Source organism: Triticum urartu, chromosome 1, assembly GCF_003073215.2.
Source record: "Triticum urartu cultivar G1812 chromosome 1, Tu2.1, whole genome shotgun sequence".
In the NCBI taxonomy this organism is placed as follows: domain Eukaryota; kingdom Viridiplantae; phylum Streptophyta; class Magnoliopsida; order Poales; family Poaceae; genus Triticum; species Triticum urartu.
The window spans coordinates 414,578,945-414,597,575 of NC_053022.1; positions in this window are offsets into that span (position 1 = coordinate 414,578,945).

Consider the following 18,631-nt stretch of genomic DNA (forward strand, 5'->3'; position numbering starts at 1 on the left):
GCAAACCCGACGCGGGCACCGCCGCAGCCTCTCGTCGTCGGCGGTTAAACGCCGGTGGCTGACGTGGCACCATTAGTTAGGTGCTAATCATGTTTAGTTATTGCCTGTGTCAATGACATGCGGGTCCCCGAGCATAGTTAGGTTAGTCTAATATTCTGTTAAGATTAGTACTAATACGTGTGGACCCCACGTGTCAGCTTTGACTTTGGTCAAGTCAACATGGACCGGTCCCACCTGTCATCCACCAAACCAGTCTAAGACACTAACGTATGGGTCCCATAGGTTAGGTTTGACATGGCCGACCCAGTTGACCTGCTGACGTCATAGCTATGTCATGCTGACGCAGTAAATCATTTTCTGGATTTTAAATAAGTAGAAAAATCCATAAAATGTCTCAAACTTCTAAAAATCATAGAAATTCAACCGTAGCTCAGAATGAAATAAATTATATATGAAAAATTATCAGAAAAGTGCAAGAAATCCCTTGCCAGTTACATGCATGAAAAACCAACATATATATGCTGTATAAGTGAAAACATAATATGGGCATTTTAAATGCTTCATTTTGAATTGCATTTGAATCTTTGATTCAAATGGGCTTCAACCAACTTGGTAGCATCTTGCATTAGCCCAAACACTAGCATTTGCACATGTCATGTTCAGGCTTCATTTTGTTGCATTTGTTTGTGTGTTGATCGCCGGCACCGTTTCTTCTCGATAGGTTCCACTCCGGAAGGTGTTCCCGAGTACCTGTCAGAGGAGCCGTACCCCTTCGTCCTTCTATCAGGAAAGCAAACCCCCTTAAGCATCTTGATAAATCCCACTCTCTCGCTCTTGCTCCTTATACTGCATTAGGACAACAACGATTCAACTGCTACTTTTCTGCTGTGGTAGTTGAACCCATTCCTCTGCATGACCTGTCATTGCCACAGTAAATAGTTGAAACCCACTAGCATGATTAGGAGTTGCTTGAGCCTTGATGTGCCTACTCATCCATGCTTGTTTTCTTCATGCCAGCTATGCTTAGTGTTGTGTTAGGTTTGATTCATCGGGAATGAATCGGAGTGGTGAACATGTCCTACTGGTAAAGGCTAAGTGTGTGAACACGTTTTGGTAAAGGTAGCGGTGAGAGGCCATGTAGGAGTACATGGTGGGTTGTCTAATTGGAACCGTCCCTAAGCACTGAGTTCTGTGTATGTTGTCCAAGTCCAGTTACTACCACACATTGGGTTCCGGTTATCCGGCCCTCTCTGCTTATTAATCTACTTGATCTCTGTCCAGGAGTTGCAACTAGTTTCTGGCATTTGTAGGTAGTGCTACTTGTCTACCAGGTGGTGTCCGATGGGGCGGGCTTGGGACAGAGTAGGCAACGTGGCATGGTGTACCAAGTGGCACCCGGATGGTGGGCTTGGGAACCCTACACACATCGTTTGGGGTCGTGAGCGACACCCCGGCCGGATATCCTTGCGGATGGAACCCGAATAGGCGATAACCCTGGACGAGAGACTTGTGTGGTTAGTCAGGTCGTGGCCGACACCCTCGCCCGGCTTCCGCTTGGAGGTTGCCGAGGTACATGACGTGTACAGGGCTATATGTGGCGAGAGCGTGTGTGAAGAAGTACACCCCTGTAGGGTCAACATTATCTATTCGAATAGCCGTTTTCCTCGGATATGGAAACTTGGAGGACTTATGTAGTACATAGACAACTCGAAGTGGATACTCTAAAATATGCAAGATAAGCGTGAGTGCTATGGATGGCCTTCTCGTAGGGAGACGGGAACGAATCCATAGTGGAGTATGGATATGGTGAATATGTGGACTCATGTGCGTCTTCTCACCTCAAAGAGGTTTCTAATACTTGTAGTATAGGTTAGCCACTGAGTCAAAGCAAGCTTGCTGCTGTTAATTACACCACCCCCTTGTTGATAATGTTGCATATGTAGATAGTTCTGATGTAAGACTTGCTGAGTACCTTTGTATTCACGTTTGCTTATTTATGTTTTGCGGTTGGTTATGCTAGTGACTTCGACGAGTAGCTTGTATCCCAGCTACGATCTTGTACCCTTGGGAGGGTCATGTTTAGTCAGGCTTCTTAGTCTTTTCCTTTTGTAGTTGTCTGTACTCAGACATGTAATGCTTCCGTTGCTTGTATGCTCTGAATGATGGGTCATGAGACCCCTGTTTGTATTGAATGCTATGTGGCTCTTCTGGGCCCTTATCTATATGAGTTTGAGTTATGTTGTGATGCCATGTTGTACAACATGTACTTGCATGTTATGCATACGTGTAACGTGTATTGCTATGTGTGGGATCGGACAACCTAGTTGTTTATCCCTGGTAGCCTCTCTTATGGGGAAATGTAGTCTTGTGCTTCCATGAGCCATAGTAGTCCACTACAGCCCGGTTCACCGGAGTCCTGCTAGCCCAGCACTACTGCTCCGGAACACTTGACTGGCCGGCATGTGATTCACTTCGTTCCTGTGTCTGTCCCTTCGGGGAAATGTCACGCGATGACATCCCGAGTCCTGCCTAGCCTGCTACAGCCCGAGTTCCCGGAGTCCTGTTAGCCTAGTGCTACAGCCCAGATTCATACGCTGTTGACCGACATGCTCGAGGTTGATTCATGTATGCCTGTCCCTGTATGTTAGTGTCACTTTGGGTTCACAACTAGTCATGTCGGCCCGGGTTCTCTGTCATATGGATGCTAGCGACACTATCATGTCGGCCAGGTAAGGTGGCACTCGTGGGAATACCGTGCGTGAGGATGCAATGTGATATGCTGTGTTACATGCTAGATCGGTGTGACTTAGGATTGGGGTCCCGACATCTCTCCTAAAATTTCACGATTTTTTTTAGGATCACACGGGTATCTTGGAATCGTTCCGATGGTTTTGTGACGAGAACATTGTTCTTGATGCCTCCTGACATTTAGGGGTTGTGGCAGTGTCCCAGGGAGTTGAGCTCGAAGGTGTTGTCGTCACAATTTTTATCGTTGCAGTTCTGGAATACCTGAGTTCGCCGACATCGAAAATCTCTTTTATACAGTTGTTGGTGAGATAACCTCGATGCCACCCAGTACTGGGGCGGGAGTTCGAGAGTATTGCCATAACTCGTATAACAGATGCTTTTCAAATGTTGAGGTAAATGATTTCCGAAGGTTTCTTGGTTATGTGTTGAAGGATGGATACAGCTGGATGTAGGATTTGCTAGTTTTGGGTGAGATATTATGCTTCCAGCTAGCCAGTTTCCTACGAGGAAGGATTTCACCGAGGCTTTTCGTGAGCACCACATTCCTCAGGCTCTCATTGACCGCAAGAGGGAAGGGTTCTGTAGTTTTACCCAGGGTAAGCTTCCTGTTGACGCTTACAGTAGAGAGTTTGGAAACCTCTCCCGCTATGCTACAGAAGAAGTGTCCACGGACACCAAGAAGCAGGCTAGGTTCCGGAAGGGTCTCAACCCTAAGTTGCGTCGTGATCTCCACCTGCATCATTGTGATACTTTCCAGGCTCTTGTGAACAAGGCCATTAATGCAGAGACAACTCAACTCACTTACGAGGAGTCTTGTAAGCACAACCGTGATCTGGGTTCTTCCTCCCGCTCTGGCTCTCGGAAGCGACGGATTTGGATTCCGAACTCGACTCTTCCACCTGGATATGCACCGAGGCCATCCGATGTGGCGCCTCACCCAACTCAGCAACGTGCTCCACCCAGGCCTATTAGTGGACCAATTGCCAATGTAGGTCCATGTCCTACCTCAGGAACTGGCTTCACCTGCGGAGAACTAGGACACTACGCACGTGACTGCCCTCAGTCCAGTTATACTCCACCCCAGTCTAAGAGGTCTGTTGGCCGTGAAAAGAAATCAGGTAAGATGATCAGTACCAAGCCAGCCTCCATTGAACGAGCATGTGTGCACCATGTCTCAGCTACAGAAGCTCAAGATGAGCCCGACGTCATACTGGGAACACTTCTTGTCAATTGTCACCCAGCTTCAGTTCTGTTCGATACTGGAGCATCTCACTCCTTCATATCTGAAGGTTATGCTCGGTTGCACGACATGTCATTTTGTGATATGCCAACTCCACTAATAATACAGACTCCTGGTTCCAAATGGCAAACCTCTAAGGTAAGCCATGGTAATCAAATCCTTGTGGACAGACTGGTATTCCTTGATTCTTTGATATCTCTCAAGTCTTCAGATATTAACATCATCTTGGGTATGGACTGGATGACAGCTCATCATGCCAAGATCGATTGTTACACCAGATCTGTTCAACTTACACATCCATCTGGCAAAATAGTCACTGTCTCTACTAGAGTTGCAAGGCGTCAACTCTATTCTCTTAATGCCAGCCCTCTTCCAGACCTTGAAGATATTCCGGTAGTCCGTGACTTCCCGGATGTCTTTCCAGAAGAACTGCCAGGTGTCCCACCTGACAGAGATGTAGAGTTTGTCATAGAACTTATCCCAGGAACTGTTCCAATCTCTAGGAGACCATACAAGATGGCACCTTTGGAGTTAGCCGAGCTTAAGAAATAGCTTGATGAGTCCTTGCAAAAGGGTTTCATCCGTCCCAGTTCTTCTCCTTGGGCTTGTCCTGTCCTCTTCGTCAAGAAGATGGATGGTACGGATCGGATGGTTGTAGATTATCGCCCCATTAACGTGGTCACGATAAAGAACAAGTATCCGCTCCCCAGGATCAACGACCTGTATGATCAGCTCGCTGGATCCTCAGTCTTTTCCAATATGGATTTGAGGTTAGGCTACCACCAAATCAAAATCAGATATGGGGACATCCCCAAAACGGCCTTTATCACTCGTTATGGTCAATACGAGTACACTGTAATGTCTTTCGGCCTAACCAATGCTCCAGCTACTTTCTCCCGCTTGATGAACTTGATCTTTATGGAGTACTTAGATAAGTTCGTCGTGGTTTATCTCGATGATATTCTTATTTACTTGAAGAATGAGGAAGAGCATGCCGAACATCTTAGACTTGTGTTAGAAAAACTCAGAGAGCACCGCCTTTATGCCAAGTTCTCCAAGTGTGAATTTTGGTTGCCAGAAGTGAGCTATCTGGGCCACGTGATCTCTGGTAAGGGCATTGCTGTCAATCCCGAGAGAGTCAAAGCCGTTCCTGATTGGACTCCACCCGAAACGGTCAAACAAGTTAGGAGTTTCCTTGATCTAGCCAGTTATTGTTGCCGCTTCGTTGAAAACTTCTCCAAAGTGGCCAAACCCCTCACGGAGCTCCTTAAGAAAGATAAAATGTTTGAGTGGACCCCACAGTGTGAGCACAGTTTTCAGGAACTGAAAAGACGCCTGACTTCTGCACCCATACTCGTGCCACCGGATTTCACTAAAGACTTTGTTATCTATTGCGACGCTTCACGTCAAGGACTAGGTTGCATTCTTATCCAGGATCGTCATGTGATTGCCTATGCATCTCGACAGTTGCATCCACATGAGGAAAATTATCCTACACATGATCTAGAGCTTGCAGCCATAGTCTATGCACTTAAGACTTGGTGACATTACCTTCTTGGTAACCGTTGCGAAATCTACACCGACCATCAGAGTCTCAAGTATATCTTCACCCAACCGGATCTGAATCTCAGACAGAGACGTTGGTTGGAGTTGATCTCGGATTACGACTTAGGAATCACCTACACCCCAAGCAAAGCCAATGTCATGGCTGATGCTTTAAGTCATAAATCCTATTGCAACAACCTCATGTTGCAACAATGTCAACCACCCCTCCATGAGGAATTCTGTAAGCTTAACCTTCACATAGCTCCTCATGGTTCCCTTTCTACCTTGGTGGCAAAACCTACCCTTACGAATCAGATCATAGAGGCTCATAAGCATTATACGGGAATCTCCCGGATCAAGAGAAATATTTCCAAGGGAGTTACCAACTATTTACTTTGGAAACCGTTTGGTGGTTCCCAAATGTCAACAGATGCAGCAACTGATCCTTAAGGAGGCCCATGAATCTCCTCTCATGATTCATCCCCGTAGTACCAAGATGTATCAGGACCTACGCCAGAGGTTCTGGTAGACTAGGATGAAGAGACAAATCGCTCAGTATATTGCCAACTGTGACGTTTGTCGTCGCGTTAAGGCAGAGCATGAAAGACCCGCTGGCACCCTTCCACCTTTAGCTATTCCCGAGTGGAAATGGGACAAAGTTGGTATGGACTTCATCACCGGCTTTCCCAGGACCAAGAAAGGAAATAATGCTATCTTCGTTGTCATTAATCGTCTTTCCAAAGTGGCTCACTTCCTACCTGTTCGAGAGAGTATCACTGCTAGTCAGCTTGCTGACTTATATATCTCCCGAATAGTGTCACTCCATGGTGTTCCACTAGAGATCAATACGGACCGTGGCAGTCTTTTCACCTCTCATTTCTGGGAAAGTTTCCAGAATGCCATGGGAACCCATCTTTCTTTCAGTACCGCTTTCCACCCTCAGTCAAGTGCTCAGGTGGAAAGGGTCAACCAAATTCTCGAAGACATGCTTAGAGCTTGTGTTATCTCATTCGGTATGGATTGGGAGAAATGTCTTCCTTTCGCCGAGTTTGCTTATAACAATAGCTATCAATCCAGTCTTAAGAAAGCACCCTTCGAGATTCTGTATGGACGAAGATGTCGAACACCTTTGAACTGGTTAGAAACCGGTGAGAGACAATTATTTGGGACGGATATGATCCAGGAGTCAGAAGAGCAAGTTCACATCATTCGTGAGAATTTGAAAACAGCCCAATCTCGTCAAAAGAGCCAGTATGACCGTCGTCATAAGGAAGTGGCTTATGAAGTTGGCGACAAGGCTTACCTTCGAGTTACTCCTTTGAAGGGTACCCATCGTTTTGGTATCAAGGGCAAGTTGGCTCCTCGTTACATCGGTCCTTTTCGCATTCTCGCTAAACGAGGAGAGGTTGCCTACCAATTGGAACTACCCCCACATCTTTCTCGAGTTCATGATGTCTTCCACGTCTCTCAACTCAGGCGTTGCTTCTCAGATTCCATCCGCGGAGTGGACCCCAAAACACTTGATCTGCAAGATAACCTCACTTATCGAGAGTACCCCGTTCGCATTCTGGATCAAGCAGAGCGTGTCACTCAACGTCATAACATCAAGTTTCTCAAGGTTTAGTGGTCTCATCATTCCGAGCGAGAAGCTACTTGGGAGCGAGAAGATCGTCTTCGACTTGAGTACCCCACTTTCTTTCCACCAACTCCTGAATCTCGGGACGAGATTTTTTCGAGTGGGGACGAGTTGTCACATCCCTAGTTCTGGTATGTTATAGGTTTGCTTTGTGCATGATGTTTAAATTTCAAATGAAGTTGAATTGGGGATTGATAAACCCTAGCACAAATGCAATTGAAATAGGTTCAACCAAAATATTTTCAATGACCTCAAAAGATTCTTTTAAAATGTTCATGATTTATGGAGAAAGGTGAAAGCCTCTACCAGAGATGATGCATATTTTTCCAGGACATTTTGGTCACTGAATTAAATCATTATGGTATTTGAGTTGGAGTTTAAAATTTACCATTAAATATTGGTTGCTCCAAATATTCTGAAATTTGTTGTGTGGTTTGAAAATATTTCAAATATTCCTCACAAAAATTTACAGAATTAACCAAAGTGTTTTGGTTAGTATTTTATTTTAAAAACAGTAGCAGAAATTAGACAAACTGAAACAAATAAGAGAGAGGGGGAGAAAGCACTTACCTGGCACTCACCTGGCAGCCCATCTGGCCGGCCCAGCCAACCAGGGGCAGGGAGGTCTTCTTCCTCCGCCAGTCGGATGCACAGCGCGTGCCCGACGCGCACACGGCCGCCGCACACCACCTCCTGCCTCCCTGCTTGCTCCCGCGACCCCTAGAGACGCCACGCAGACCCCCTCGACTCTCTCTCACTCTCCCTTCGCTCTCTGCTCTCTCCCCTGGCCTCTAGCCCCACTCCTAAGTAGACCCGAACCTGCTCGTCGCCACCGACGCCATTCACCATAGCCACCGTGCCCCTCTGGGCCTCTCATCTTGCCCCAGAGCTCCGCCTCGCCGCCTGCTACATCCTCAACGAGCCAGGCGACCCGGGAAGCTCTGCATCAATCCCATCTCCATCTTCTTCATCGTCGGCCACTGAAGCTCGCCGGCGTGGATTCGCGAGCTCCAGACCCTCCCCGGCCTCCCCGTTGACTCTGCTGGATTCGCCGTGAGCCCCTATCTCTTTCCCCTCTCTCCCCATGCTCGTCCGCACTTTCTAGCCACCGTGGCCATCGGAGCCAATTGCTCCTCACCGCCGGCCATGTCGCCACCGTGGCTACGGCCGTGCAAGCACGCGTCCAAGCTTACCACTGAGCTCACTGCACCCCCACGAGTCCAACGCGCCTAACCGCGGCTCCTGCCATGCCCTGCACCGTCGACTCGTTCGACTCCCGAACGCCGGCCGCCGCACTTGCCATCGCCGCCGTCGTTCTGGGCCATCTCCGGTGAAGCTGAGGGCACCACTGGATGCGCGCAAGTGCTAGCAACCCGTAGCCACAAACCGCTCATCAAACGGTGGCCTGTAGAGCAAACCCGACGCAGGCCCCGCCGCCGCCTGTCGTCGTCAGCGGTTAAATGCCGGTGGCTGACGTGGCACCATTAGTTAGGTGCTAATCATGTTTAGTTATTGCCTGTGTCAAAGACATGCGGGTCCCTGAGCATAGTTAGGTTAGTCTAGTTTTCTGTTAAGATTATTACTAATACGTGTGGACCCCACGTGTCAGCTTTGACTTTGATCAAGTCAACGTGGACCGGTCCCACCTGTCATCCACCAAACCAGTCTAAGACACTGACGTATGGGTCCCACAGGTTAGGTTTGACCTGGCCGACCCAGTTGACCTGCTGACGTCACAGCTATGTCATGCTGACGCAGTAAATCATTTTCTGGATTTTAAATAATTAGAAAATTCCAGAAAATGTCTAAAACTTCTAAAAATCATAGAAATTCAACCGTAGCTCAGAATGAAATAAATTATATATGAAAAATTATGAAAAAAATGCAAGGAATCCATTTATGCTGGTTACATGCATTAAAAACCAACTTATACATGTTGTATAAGTGAAAACATAATATGGGCATTTTAAATGCTTCATTTTGAATTGCATTTGAATCTTTGATTCAAATGGGCTTCAACCAACTTGGTAGCATCTTGCATTAGCACAAACACTAACATTTGCACATGTCATGTTCATGCATCATTTTGTCGCATTTGTTTGTGTGTTGATCACCGTCACCATTTCTTCTCGATCGGTTCCACTCCGGAAGGTGTTCCCGAGTACTTGTCAGAGGAGCCGTACCCCTTCGTCGTTCTATCAGGAAAGCAAACCCACTTGAGCATCTCGATAAATCCCACTCTCTCGCTCTTGCTCCTTATACTACATTAGGACAACAACGATTCAACTGCTACTTTTCTGATGTGCTAGTTGAACCAATTCCTCTGCATGACCTGTCATTGCCACAGTAAATAGTTGAAACCCACTAGCATGATTAGGAGTTGCTTGAGCCTTGATGTGCCTACTCATCCATGCTTGTTTTCTTTATGCCATCTATGCTTAGAGCTGTGTCAGGTCTGATTCATCGGGAATGAATCGGAGTGGTGAAAATGTCCTACTGGTAAAGGCTAAGTGTGTGAACACATTTTGGTAAAGGTAGCGATGAGAGGCCATGTAGGAGTACATGGTGGGTTGTGTAATTGGAACCGTCCCTAAGCACTGAGTTCTGTGTATGTTGTCCAAGTCTGGTTACTACCACACATTGGGTTCCGGTTATCCGGCCCCTCTCGGCTTATTAATCCACTTGATCTCTGTCCAGGAGTTGCAACTAGTTTCTGGCGTTTGTAGGTAGTGCTACTTGTCTACCAGGTGGTGTCCAATGGGACGGGCTTGGGACAGACTAGGCACCGTGGCACGGTGTACCAAGTGGAACCCGGATGGTGGGCTTGGGAACCCTGCACACATTGTTCGGGGCCGTGAGCGACACCCCGGCCGGATCTCCTTGCGGATGGAACCCGAATAGGCGATAACCCTGGACGAGAGACTTGTGTGGTTAGTCAGGTCGTGGACGACACCCTCGCCCGGCTTCCGCTTGGAGGTTGCCGAGGTACATGACGTGTACAGGGTTATAAGTGGCGAGAGCTTGTGTGAAGAAGTACACCCCTGCAGGGTCAACATTATCTATTTGAATAGCCATTTTCCTCGGATATGGAAACTTGGAGGACTTATGTAGTACATAGACAACTTGAAGTGGATACTCTAAAATACGCAAGATAAGCGTGAGTGCTATGGATGGCCTTCTCGTAGGGAGACGGGAACGGATCCATAGTTGAGTATTGATATGGTGAATATGTGGACTCTTGTGCGTCTTCTCACCTCAAAGAGGTTTCTGATACTCGTAGTATAGGTTAGCCACTGAGTCAAAGCTGGCTTGCTGCTGTTAACTCCACCACCCCCCTTGTTGATAATGTTGCATATGTCGATAGTTCTGATGTAAGACTTGCTGAGTACCTTTGTATTCACGTTTGCTTATTTATGTTTTGCGATTGGTTATGCTAGTGACTTCAACGAGTAGCTTGTATCCCAGCTACGATCTTGTACCCTTGGGAGGGTCGTGTTTAGTCAGGCTTCTTAGTCTTTTCCTTTTGTAGTTGTCTGTACTCAGACATGTAATGCTTCCATTGCTTGTATGCTCTGAATGATGGGTCATGAGACCCCTATTTGTATTGAATGCTATGTGGCTCTTCTGGGCCTTTATCTATATGAGTTTGAGTTATGTTGTGATGCCATGTTGTACAACACATACTTGCATGTTATGCGTACGTGTAACGTGCATTGCTATGTGTGGGATTGGACAACCTAGTTGTTTATCCCTGGTAGCCTCTCTTATGGGGAAATGTAGTCTTGTGCTTCCATGAGCCATAGTAGTCCGCTACAGCCCGGTTCACCGGAGTCCCGCTAGCCCAGCACTACTGCTCTGGAACACTTGACTGGCCGGCATGTGATTCACTTCGTTCCTGTGTCTGTCCTTCGGGGAAATTTCACGCGGTGACATCCGGAGTCCTGCCTAGCCTGCTACAGCCCGGGTTCCCGGAGTCCTGTTAGCCCAGTGCTACAGCCCGTGTTTAGTCAGGCTTCTTAGCCCTGTAAGTTAGTGTCACTTTGGGTTCACAACTAGTCATGTCGGCCCGGGTTCTCTGTCATATGGATGCTAGCGACATTATCATGTCGGCCAGGTAAGGTGGCACTCGTGGGAATACCGTGTGTGAGGCTGCAAAGTGATATGAGGTGTTACATGCTAGATCGGTGTGACTTAGGATTGGGGTCCCGACATCCCTCCTAAAATTTCATGAATTTTTTTTAGGATCACACGGGTATCTTGGAATCGTTCCGATGGTTTTGTGACGAGAACATTGTTCTTGATGCCTCCTCACATTTAGGGGTTGTGGCAGTGTCCCAGGGAGTTGAGCTCCAAGGTGTTGTCGTCACAATTTTTATCGTTGCAATTCTGAAAAACCTGAGTTCGCCGACATTGAAAATCTCTTTTATACAGTTGTTGGTGAGATAACCTCGACGCCACCCAGTACTGGGGCAGGAGTTCGGGAGTATTGCCATAACTCATATAACGGATGCTTTTCGAATGTTGAGGTAAATGATTTCCGAAGGTTTCTTGGTTATGTGTTGAAGGATGGATACTGCTGGATGTAGGATTTGCTAGTTTTGGGTGAGATATTATGCTTCCTCTGTATCCCCAACACCTGATTGCACAACTAGAAAGTTTCGGGAGTTTATAGGTGGGAATTCAAGTAGCTCCTAGAATATCTTTCCAACAGACACATGATACGATATGGGATCTATCATATGTTTGTTCCGGCTTATTCCGCAAGCCAATCCTTTGTTTTTTTTTCAGTTGTGGTATTTGAGTTGCTTCGAAGTCAAGTGTTGATTCCATACCTTCCCTAAGAGGTGTTCTCACATTTCTATGTGAATACTAATCCTTCATGATAATCGAGATTTTCATGTCAATCCTTTTCAACCGGCGTGTTTCTCTTCAAGTAAATCCGATCATTTCAACATCCGCAAGATCAACTTCAAGTATTCTCATCGGTGTCTGTTTCATTCGTCCCAAGTTGCCTTTGTTTTTCCCACCCACCCACCCTTTTTATACAAGGACTAAGATTTCTTAATCAAGTATCCATCTTATTGATAGGAGGTCTCTCCATTCTTTTCCGTCAATGTTCTTATCCGGTGATTCTCAGGAAGATGCTAAGGAAGCTTCAAGTTTGTCATTCTTCATTCGTTTTCTTCTCTGGTGGATTCAAGTCAAGCTTTGTCGGTCATATCCTTTCCTCGTTTCAAACGTCTTCTCATGCCGGTGCATCTCTTAATCATCCACTTCTCACTATTCAATTGTTCCGGAGTGCTGAAGATATCTCAAAGGTTCATGTTTCCACTCTGCATTCGTTCAAGATATTCCGAGGTTGTTATCTCATTCAAGCCATTTAATTCAACCAGTGCAATCTCTCTTCAAAATCATTCAACGGTGTATTTTTGAGTGGGCCCTAACCCACAGGTCTTTTCCAAGGATCTTACCTGACAACTCTATTTTCCCGGAGTTACTCTCAAATTCTTCTCAAAGTTTGACATAAGAATGAATTATCATCAGTCATATGTTTTTCTCCAAGATCTTTCAAATTCTTTTCATCGTTGGTTCAACCTTTCTAATTTTCATCCCGGAGTATCTCAACAATTCATGGTGGTCTTTTTCATCGTCATGCTTTGTATGTGAAGACCAAAGAAGAGTTTCTCTTCAATCTTATCCGTTCTCTCGAAGATTCGTGGTTCTAGCTTCATGATATCCTCTCATAATTGTATTTAATTGTGAGAATTATTTTCACCCATCCAGAGCAATTCATGATTCTTTTCAGTTTGATTCTCCGAAGCCCATCATCTTAGAATTATTCATTCCATCTTTCAGCTCTCGTTCTCCAAATCATACCGGTGTATCGCTCAAAATATCCTCTAATCAGTTCTTGATCTCTTCGTTCTCTTGTATCTAAATTCTCTCAAGTATCTTTGTTTATTTTCAATTCGTACGGTAGTTCATTCAAGAGTTCTCTTCCATGGTTATCATATTAATTTATTCGTTGTTTCAATCCTACCGGTGGTTCATCGAAGGCCACTTCAAGTTTGCGCTATATCTTTCTTGACCCTTTCAACGAAAATAAGTAGTATGACAAATCCATTGCTTGTCATCAATTTAAATTGGTGAAGGATAAGCATAATGTAATTCTTATTCTTGTTTCGTCGAGTAAATTCAATTCCTTATTCCGGAGGTTCATGAAAAATTCTCGTTTTCAATTGTTTCATCTTCTCTTTTTCCCGGAGTTCCAAGCTCTCATCATTACGAAGATCCATCTAATCATTGCAAGGCTTCAACCTTGGTGAGGGAGTCCTGGATTAGGGGGTGTCCGGATGGCCGGACTATACCTTCAGCCGGACTCCTGGACTATGAAGATACAAGGTTGAAGACTTCGTCCCGTGTCCGGAAGGGACTTTCCGTGGCGTGGAAGGCAAGCTTGGCGATACGGATATGTAGATCTCCTACCATTGTAACCGACTTTGTGTAACCCTAACCTTCTCCGGTGTTTATATAAACCGGAGGGTTTTAGTCCGTAGGACAACATACAGAACAACAATCATACCATAGGCTAGCTTCTAGGGTTTAGCCTCTTCGATCTCGTGGTAGATCTACTCTTGTACTACCCATATCATAAATATTCATCAAGCAGGACGTAGGGTTTTACCTCCATCAAGAGGGCCCGAACCTGGGTAAAACTTCGTGTCCCTTGCCTCCTGTTACCATCCGGCCTAGACGCATAGTTCGGGACCCCCTACCCGAGATCCGCCGGTTTTGACACCGACATTGGTGCTTTCATTGAGAGTTCCTCTGTGTCATCGCCGTTAGGCTTGATGGCTCCTACGATCATCAATAACGATGCAGTCCAGGGTGAGACCTTCCTCCCCGGACAGATCTTCGTCTTCGGCGGCTTCGTGCTATGGGCCAATTCACTTGGCCATCTGGAGCAGATCGAAAGCTATGCCCCTGGCCGTCAGGTCAGATTTGGAAGTTTAAACTACACGACTGACTTCCGCGGGGACTTGATCTTCGACGGATTCGAGCCACAACCGAGCGCGCCGCACTGTCACGATGAGCATCATGTAGCTCTGCCGCCGAATAGTGCCCTGGAGGCCGCACCCGCATCGGCTTTGACCCTTAATTCAGAGCCAACCGCGCCGATCGAGGATGGGTGGTTGGACGCCGCCTCGGGGGCTACGATCCCAACGGCGATCGAGCCAAACACCAGCCCCGCACTCCGCGAGACTCGTGACTCCAAGGAGCCGGACTCCTCCCCGGACTCCGAACCTTCCGCGCCCCTGCCGATCGAATCCGATTGGGCGCCGATCATGGAGTTTACCGCCGCGGACATCTTTCAGCACTCGCCCTCCGGCGATATTATGAAATCACTAAAGTCTCTCTCTTTGTCAAGAGAGCCCTGCCGGATCATGGCCAGCAGGATTGGGATGTGGAAGATGAAGAAATTCGACGCCCACCCACCACCCACTTTGTAGCCACTGTCGACGATTTAACCGACATGCTCGACTTCGACTCTGAAAACATCGACGGTATGGACGACGATGTAGGAGGCGAAGAAGAACCACCGCCCACAGGGCGCTGGACGCCCACCTCATCATATGACGTATACATGGTGGACGCACCAAAAGATGATGAAGAGGAGTGGAAGGACGCACCGAAGGCTTGTTCCCTCGAGAAGCAGTCAAAGCGGCGATGCAAGCGCCGCCCCAAATCCCGCCTCGACAGAAATAAAAATCACACAGACCCAACGTTGGAGGAGGGCGAACCGCTGCCGGACAACGGCAATCCGGATAATCAAACCGAACAAACAAATTCTATCAAGGATAATAGTCCGGACGTAACGCCGGACAGGCACCCGGAGCAGCAGAATGCCCGTAAAAGGCTTGTTTCCACCGCGAGGAGGCTTAAAAAGCAGAAGCAAAGGCTCAAGGCTGCGCAAGACACACTCCAAATCAGATGGAGTAAAATACTCAACACAGCAGCGAGGTACGGCAACAATCGCCCCTCCAAGGGCTACCCAAAGCGGAAGCTGCTACCTGAATTCGATGAGGAGGCCTCAGACCCCCCACAACCAAACATCAAAGCAGCCACCTGGCCGGATAGACGACCCCTCTACCAACACAGAGCGGCATACAACGCCACTCACAATACAACACGCGACCCATGCCAGGGCTCGCACCCAAAGGACGGCACAACAAGATCCATCTATAGACCACGCAAGCGCGCCCCAGCATACAATGCAACACAACAAACATCCGAACAACGCGGTACACCCAGCTACAGGGGTGCCGCACACCCCCTATGTTTCACCGATGAGGTGCTGGACCATGAATTTCCAGAGGGATTCAAACCCATAAACATAGAGACATACGACGGAACAACAGACCCTAGGGTCTGGATTGAGGACTACATCCTTCATATCCATATGGCTCGAGGAGATGATCTCCACGCCATCAAGTACTTACCCCTCAAGCTCAAAGGGCCAGCTCGTCACTGGCTTAAAGGCCTCCCCGAAAGCTCCATTGGAAGTTGGGAAGAGCTCGAAGACGCCTTTCGGGCAAACTTTCAAGGGACTTATGTCTGACCTCCGGATGCGGACGATTTGAGTCATATAACTCAACAGCCCGGAGAGTCAGCCCGAAAGCTTTGGAACAGGTTTCTTACTAAAAAGAACCAGATTGTCGACTGTCCGGACGCCGAAGCCTTGGCAGCTTTTAAGCATAGCGTCCGTGACGAATGGCTCGCCAGACACCTCGGCCAAAATAAGCCGAGAATGATGGCCGCATTAACAAGACTCATGACCCGCTTTTGAGCGGGCGAGGACAGCTGCCTAGCCAGATGCAGCACCAGTGACCCCAGTACATCTGAAGTTAGCGATGGAAACGGGAATTCACTGCGCAACAGCAATAACAAACGCCAGAATAAAGAAGACAACACGAAGGGCACGACAGTAAACGCCGGATTCAAAAGCTCTCGGCCAGGTCAGCAAAAGCCGCCCTCTAAAGGCACCAGGGATGAACTATCCAGCCTCAACAACATTCTGGACCAAGTATGTCAGATCCATAGTACCCCTAGTAAACCCGCTAATCATACCCACAGAGAATGCTGGGTCTTCAAGCAGTCCGGCAATATCAACGCCGTACACAAGGGGGAGGATACACCAAGTGAAGACGAGGACGAGCCTCCCAAGCAAGACACTGGGGAACAAAAGAAATTTCCACCAGAAGTCAAAACAGTAAACGCGTTACACATGATCAAGGGAAAACACAACGCGGCACTCCCAGGAAAATATACCCAAGTGCCTGTCACCGTGAAGTCCTGCCACTGGTCGTCTTAGCCGATCACTTTTGACCATCGCGATTACTTAGCAAGTATCCGACGCGCAGGATGGGCTGCCCTGGTATTAGACCCAGTAATTGGCGGATATCACTTCACACGAGTCTTGAAGGACGGTGGCAGCAGTCTAAACCTAATATATCAGGATTCAATCCGCGGGATGGGGTTAGACCCAACAAAAATTCGCCATAGCAATACTACCTTTAAAGGAGTAACGCCAGGCCCAAGGGCTCGTTGTACGGGCTCCCTCCTACTACAAGTTATATTCGGCTCCCCCGATAACTTCCGTCTCGAGCATTTAACCTTCCACATCGCTCCATTCCAAAGTGGCTATCAAGCACTGCTCGAACGCGAAGCTTTCGCTCGCTTTAATGCAATACCACACTACGCCTCCCTCACACTCAAGATGCCCGGTCCACGTGGCATCATTTCAGTGAACGGAAATATCAAGCGATCTCTGCGCGCCGAAGAGAGTGCGGCTGCCTTGACAGCCGCACACTAAAGGCGCCCGTACCAGCGAAAGCATCCAATGGGTCATCAAGACCTCAGACACAACTAATCAAGCCCGGCGCCGCTATTTATACCAAATAAATGGTCACACCCCTATTTGTCAACACAAGGGGCTCGACGCGCGCAGACAAGTGGCAATTTTTTCTCATCTTGAAATTATACATGGTTTCTTTAAAAACTATCTTTTTGCACGACAACTTTTTCACCTAAATTACTCTCTTTTACAGACGATCATCGTGCTACACCGGTCCAGGATACGGCACAACGGAGACATAGGCGCAAACGTGCAGCAGGGACCCGCTCCAAGGATTCTTTTTAGGTTAAGACCCTGCATAAACCTTTTTTACTGTCTCTTGTTGATACATATCCACTGTTGCGAAGGATGCTGACGTCTTGGCATGTGGCCACCCCAGAACAATGCACGTACCTGGACACAAGAGGCTTCTTACAAAGGCCATTATTTAGGCCCGGTTTATACCGTAAAAACCGAATACCTTTGGGAATGTTCGTCGTCGCGAGTATGGCCCTATATGCATCAGCTCTGAATCATTGTCTTTGGTCAAATGTTGGGTTTGCCCGGCTCGTGTGTTTTGGTGCCTTACGTTCCACTTTACCAGCTAAGGTAGCAAAAGGAGAACTACTGCGATTGTGCCCTAGTTCATCCGGACGAGCACCTCAGTCGAGAAAGCCGAAAACTGACTGTCATGATATAGCGTGAGACTGGTCAACCACTCGATGACCTGTTGGAATGTTAGAATTCCTCCGACTTAACGAAGGGCCGTTTTCCGGCCAGGCATGTACGCACCCCGGGATTGGGAGAGTGCGGAGCCACCAGGGGCTATCTAGTAGCCCCACTGTCAAACTCCTATGGCTAAGTGAAAGTGCTAAAGCATTATAGTCTGGTTGCCTTGCTCGCTCTGCTATCACCTCCTTAATAGGACCAAGACGTTGGGTTAAGTGTGAACGCGTGTTTTTTGCCAGCACCTCCGCATTATATGCATGGGGGTTGAAGCCGACGGCTGCAATCTTTCATGTTATACACATGTATACATAAACGGCCGCCCAGGAGGCATCATATTACTTTCAGGCAAAAGTATAAAAATAGCCTTATAAAAATTTATAAAAGCATTTCGCTTACAATGAGATTACATATCACTCAAACATAATATTTTTTGAGCACTGGGTCTCTATCAAACGAGCACCCTCAAGAACTTCTTCAAAGTAGCACTCAGCAGCCATTCGGCCTATGGCCGAATCCCGCGTTGCAACAGTGGTAGCATCCATCTCCGCCCAGTATGCTTTAACACGGGCAAAGGCCATCCGTGAGCCCTCTATGCACGCCGACCTCTTCATCGCATTAATGCGCGGCACCACGTCAAGGAACTGCTGCACCAAGCTAAAATAGTTGTTCGGTTTTGGCCTTTCTGGCCATAGCTGATCCACAACAGACCTCATGGCGAGTCCGGACAACCTATTCAGTCCAGCCCATTCGGCTAATTCGTCAGTCAATGAAAGCGGACGCTCGGGAGAATGGAATTGTGTCCAAAACAGCTGGTCCACTATACGGTCCGTCTGATCCT